At 42.4% G+C, this 5,434-nt stretch overlaps 1 pseudogene; it reads left to right on the top strand.

Moving 5' to 3' along the window:
• The first annotated feature begins 2,385 nt into the window (after nt 1–2,385).
• Nucleotides 2,386–3,003, top strand: LOC122471170 (annotated as a pseudogene).
• The last annotated feature ends 2,431 nt before the right edge of the window (nt 3,004–5,434 follow it).

Genomic DNA, 5,434 nt, shown 5'->3' with positions numbered 1-5,434 from the left:
CACTTGTTCTAAACACATTCCCATCCTCACAGACCCAAAAGAGGCCTTTATCTTTAGTGCAGGAAGGAAAGAAGAAAATGTTGGCTGGTGATTCAAGACTTTGGGTTCATTTTTCTTCTATGCCATTCCTCATGTTCCCCTCCACAAAGGAGAAAAAAAGAAATGTTGGCTGCTAAAAAGACCTTACACAATATAATAGAATTTCCTTATTCAAAAAAATAGTCCTTATCCGTTCCATTTCTATACACCAATAATGAAGCAACAGAAAGAGAAATCAAGAAAGAGATCCCATTTACAATTGCATGGAGAACCATAAAATACCTAGGAATAAACCTAACCAAAGATGTAAAAGATCTGCATGCTGAAAACTTATGAAAGAAATTGAAGGAGACACAAAAATATGGTAAAACATTTCATGCTCATGGGTTGGAAGAACAAATATTGTTAAAATGTCAATACTACCCAAACCTATCTACACATTCAATGCAATCCCAATCAAAATTGCACCAGCATTCTTCTCCAAGCTAGAACAAACAATCCTAAAATTTATATGGAACCACAAAAGACCCTGAATAGCCAAAGTAATGTTGAAAAAGAAAACCAAAGTGGGAGGGATCACAATCCCAGACGTTAGCCTCTACTACAAAGCTGTAATCATTAAGACAGTATGGTATTGGCACAAAAACAGACACATAGGTCAATGGAATAGAACAGAGAACCCAGAATTGGACCCACAAATATATGGCCAACTAATCTTTCACAAAGCAGGAAAGAATATTTAATGGAAAAAAAGACAGTCTTTTTAGCAAACGGTGCTGGGAGACTTGGACAATGACAGGCAGAAAAATGAACCTGGACCACTTCCTTACACCATACACAAAAATAAACTCAAAATAGATGAAAGACCTAAATGTGAGACAGGAAGCCATCAAAACCCTAGAGGAGAAAACAAGCAATAACCTCTTTGACCTCAGCCGCAGCAACTTCTTACTTGACACGTCTCTGACGGCAAGGGAAATAAAAGCAAAAATCAACTATTGAGACCTCATCAAGATAAAAACCTTCTGTACTGCAAAGGAAACAACAAAACCAAAAGGCAACCGGTGGAATGGAGAAGATATTTGCAAACGACATATCAGATAAAGGGTTAGTATCCAAAATCTATAAAGAACTTACCAAACTCAACACCCAAAAAACAAATAACCAGTGAAGAAATGGGCAGAAGACATGAGAAGACATTTTTCCAAAGACATCCAGATGGTCAACAGACACAGGAACAGATGATCAACATCACTCATCATTAGGCCACACTGAGATACCACCTCACACCAGTCAGAGTGGCTAAAATTAACAACTCAGGAAACAACAGATGTTGGTGAGGATGTGGAGAAAGGGGAACTCTTTTGCACTGTTGGTGGGAATGCAAACTGGTGCCGCCACTCTGGAAAACAGTGTGGAGGTTCCTCAAAAAATTAAAAATAGATCTACCCTATGACCCAGGAATAGCACTGCTAGGAATTTACCCAGGGGATACAGGAGCACTGATGCATAGGGGCACATGTAGCCCAAAGTTTATAGCAGTGCTTTCAACAACAGCCAAATCACAGAAAGAGCCCAAAAGTCCATCAACGGATGTATGGATACAGATGTGTTTTATGTATACAAGAGAACATTACTTGGCGATGAGAAAGAATGAAATCCTGCCATTTGCAACAACGTGGATGGAACTGGAGGGTATTATGCTAACTGAAATAAGTCAGTCAAAGAAAGACAGACATCATGTTTTCACTCATATGTGGAATCTGAGAAACTTAACAGAAGACCATGGGGGAAGGGAAGGGGAAAAAACAGTTTCAAACAGAGAGGGAGGAAAACTCATAAGAGACTCTTAAATACAGAGAATAAACAGGGTTGAAGGGGGGTAGGTGCAGGGGAGAGGGGAAAATGGGTGACAGGCATTGAGGGCACCTGTTGGGATGAGCACTGGGTAATGTACGTAAGCAATAAATCACGGGACTCCACCCCCGAAACCAAGAGCACACTGCATACACTGCATGTTAGCTAACTTGACAGTAAATTATATTTTAAAATATAAATAAAAAGTAAAATTAGAAAAATAAAAAATATATATTTAAAAATTTTTAAGTTTATTCATTTATTTTGAGAGAGAGAAAGCACAAGTGGGTAAGGGGCAGAGAGAGAGGCTAGAGTGAGAGTCCCAGTCTCCGTGCTGCTAGCGATGCGGGGCTTGAACGCACGAACCGAGAGATCATGACCTGAGCCGAAGTCACTTAACCAACTGAGCCACCCAGGTGCCCCTCAAAAAATGCTTCTTCCTTTCCTTCTGGCGGAAGCATAAGCCATCAGCTCCAGGATAAGCCCAAAATGGGTGCTTAGAAGCACATCCAGCAGATACAGAGGAAGAAGCAGTCGAGCGTAATGCGCTTTCTTCTCAGGCTGTGCTGCAGGCAGTATTGCCAGCTCTGCTCTCCTTGCCCCCCGCCCCCCCCCCCCCCCCCCCCCGCCACAACACAACCCGGTAAAAGCGCGCAAACTGGGGTACAAGGCCAAGCAAGGTCATGTCATGTATCGGATCTCTGTGCAGCATGATGGCCCAGTTCCTAAGAGTGTGACCTACGGCAAGCCCGTCCATCATGGGGTTAACCAGCTAAAGTTTGCCTGAAGCCTTCATTCTGTTGCAGAGGTACAAGCCGGATGCCAAAGTGGGGCTCTGAGAGTCCGGAGTCCTTTTACCGGGTTGGCGAAGATTCCATGAAGTTGTTATCCTCACTGATCCGTTCCGTAAAGTGATCAGAGGAAATCCTGACTCCCAGTGGATCACCAAACCAGCCCACAAGCACAGGGAGCTGGGAGGACTGACAGCAAGCCGCAGGCCTCAAGAGCCGTGGCCTTGGAAAGGGTCACAAGTCCCACCACACTACTGGTTTCTCGCAGAGGCCATGGAGAAGACGCAGTACTCCCCAGCTCCACCATCCCTGTTAATATAAGTAATGTTTGTAAAATAATGACCTAATAGACAATTCAGGACAGCCAAAAAAATAGGTTTCTTGAGGGCCTTCACTGTGCAAGGCACTGTACCAAGTTCAAGATTCCATGTGTGCTGACAGGAGCGGTTTCTGCCCCATTTAAAATAATCCCTGTAATACAACAAACACTTCTTGTCACCTCAGGATGTACTGTCCATGTACCTTGAAATAACAATAACTCATCATTTCACTGGCCCAGTGCCCTACTGGCTCCCGGGGGTCTACACTTTCTGCAAAGTGCTCTGAAGTATTTCTGGGAGTCCCCAGGTGCTGCCTTACGTGGGGTCACAAAGGAGCCCTGCTCCATGAGGAAGCATCTGTTCCATGAGGGGCTGCCTCCAATGTCCTGAGGACCTTCATGGGTAAGTTCCACAGCAACCTGGGAGAGAATGACTGTCTCCTCTTCTGTGTCTTATACTCTGGGAGACGGCTCCCAAATGGGGCTTATGAATTTTAGAATAACAGACTTGCAAAGTTTACATTCAACCCTTCTGTCCAGGAACAGATCTGGGAATGTCCCCAACACGGACTGCACCAAATGACAAGGCCAAACTCAGAAACACCCCTTTTCTTGGATTAACAGGGCCATGTGGTTCTTTCCTAGGCCTCTGACGGTCTCACCGCCCCACCCCCACTTATCAGACATATGAAGACACATTTAAATCCCACTAAGAGGGAACCCCAAATATACCTGTAAAAAACGCCACTTCCAAAAACAGCACAGACCTCACTGCTGTTCGAGGCAGGGTGGTAGACATCCATCACATTTTCAGGCTGTGTAGCACCTCTTTTTATTTTTTCATTGAGGTAAAATTCACAGAACATAAAATTAACCATTTTAAAGTGTACAATTCAGTGGCATTTAGCACATTCACAAAGTTGTAAAACCATCACCCCTTCCATGTTCCAAAACATATTCATATCCACGAATGAAATACCATACCCATTAAGCAGGCATCCCGTTCCCCCCTCTTCCCAGATTTACCTATTCTGGATGATTCATATACGTGCACCAATACAATATATGACCTTTTGTGTCTGGCTTCTTTCACTTGGCATGTTTTTGAAGTTCATCCACATTACAGCATGTATCAGCTCTTCCTTCCTTTTTATGGCAGAAGTGATAGTCCGCTATCACTTCAGATTGTTTATCATGCCATGGACATTTGAGTTGTTCCCACAAGTTGGCTCTATTGTCAACAGTGTATGAACATTTTATACAAGCATTTGTTTAAATACATGTTTCCAATCCTTTGTATATATACAAAAAATATACCTCAGAGTATGTACATTAGAGTGATTGCTGGGGCATACAGTAATTCAGGTTTTAACTTGTTGAGCAATTTCCAAACTGCTTCCCACAGTGGCTGCACCATTGCATATTCCCACCAGCATTGTCTGAGGGTTCCAATTTCCTCAGATTCTCACCGACACCTGTTGCTTTTTTTCTTTCTTTATAGCCATCCTATTGTGAAGTGGTATCTTGCCGTGTTTGGACTGGCATTTCCCTCACAGTTAACGATGCTGAGCATCTTGTTTCATGTGCTTGTTGGCCATTTGTATATCTCTTTCACAGAAATGTGTATTCAAATCCTCTGCTCATTTTTTAATCACCTAGTCTTTTTGTTGTTGAGCTATAAGAGTCCATTATATATTCTGGACACTACATGCTAATCAGATACATGAGTCTGCAGTATTTTTTCCCATTCTGTAAGAGGTCTTTTCACTTTCTTGACAGTGTCCTTTGATGCATAAAAGTTTTAAATTGTGATATTGTCCCATGTATCTATTTTGTTGTTGTTACTGCTGCCTGTGCTTTTGGGGTCATATCTAAAAATCCATTGCCAAAGTCAGTCATGAAAACTTACCATATTTTCTTCCAAGAGTTTTCTTTCATTTTAGCTCTTACCTTCAGATCTTTGATTCATTTTGAATTCATTTTTGTATATGATGTGAGTTCAAGGTCCAAGCCCCGATGTGGGGCTCAAACTCAAACCGTGAGATCATGACCTGAGCTGAAGTCAGACGCTTAACTGACTGAGCCACCCAGGTGTTCCTCAAGGTCCGACTTTCTTTGCACATGAATACCCAGTTGTCTGGCATAACTTTTTGAAGAGACTATTCTTTCTCCATTAAATGGCTTTAGTACCCTTGTCAAAATTAATTGGCCATAGATGTATGGTATCTGTGTGTGTGTCTCTAGACTCTCATTCTATTCTACTGATCTGATTGTCTTTACTCCTTCTGGGACTCCCATTCACACAGATGTTAGTATTCTTGATGGTGTACCACAGGTCTCAAGCTCTGGCCATTTTTCTTCATTCTTTTCTCCTTCTGCTTCTCAGACTGAATAATCTCAATTGACCTACCTTTAAGTTCACGGATTC

Source organism: Prionailurus bengalensis, chromosome E3, assembly GCF_016509475.1.
Source record: "Prionailurus bengalensis isolate Pbe53 chromosome E3, Fcat_Pben_1.1_paternal_pri, whole genome shotgun sequence".
NCBI lineage: Eukaryota > Metazoa > Chordata > Mammalia > Carnivora > Felidae > Prionailurus > Prionailurus bengalensis.
The sequence above is the reverse complement of the archived record's forward strand: the minus strand, read 5'-3'. Positions and strand labels throughout refer to the sequence as shown.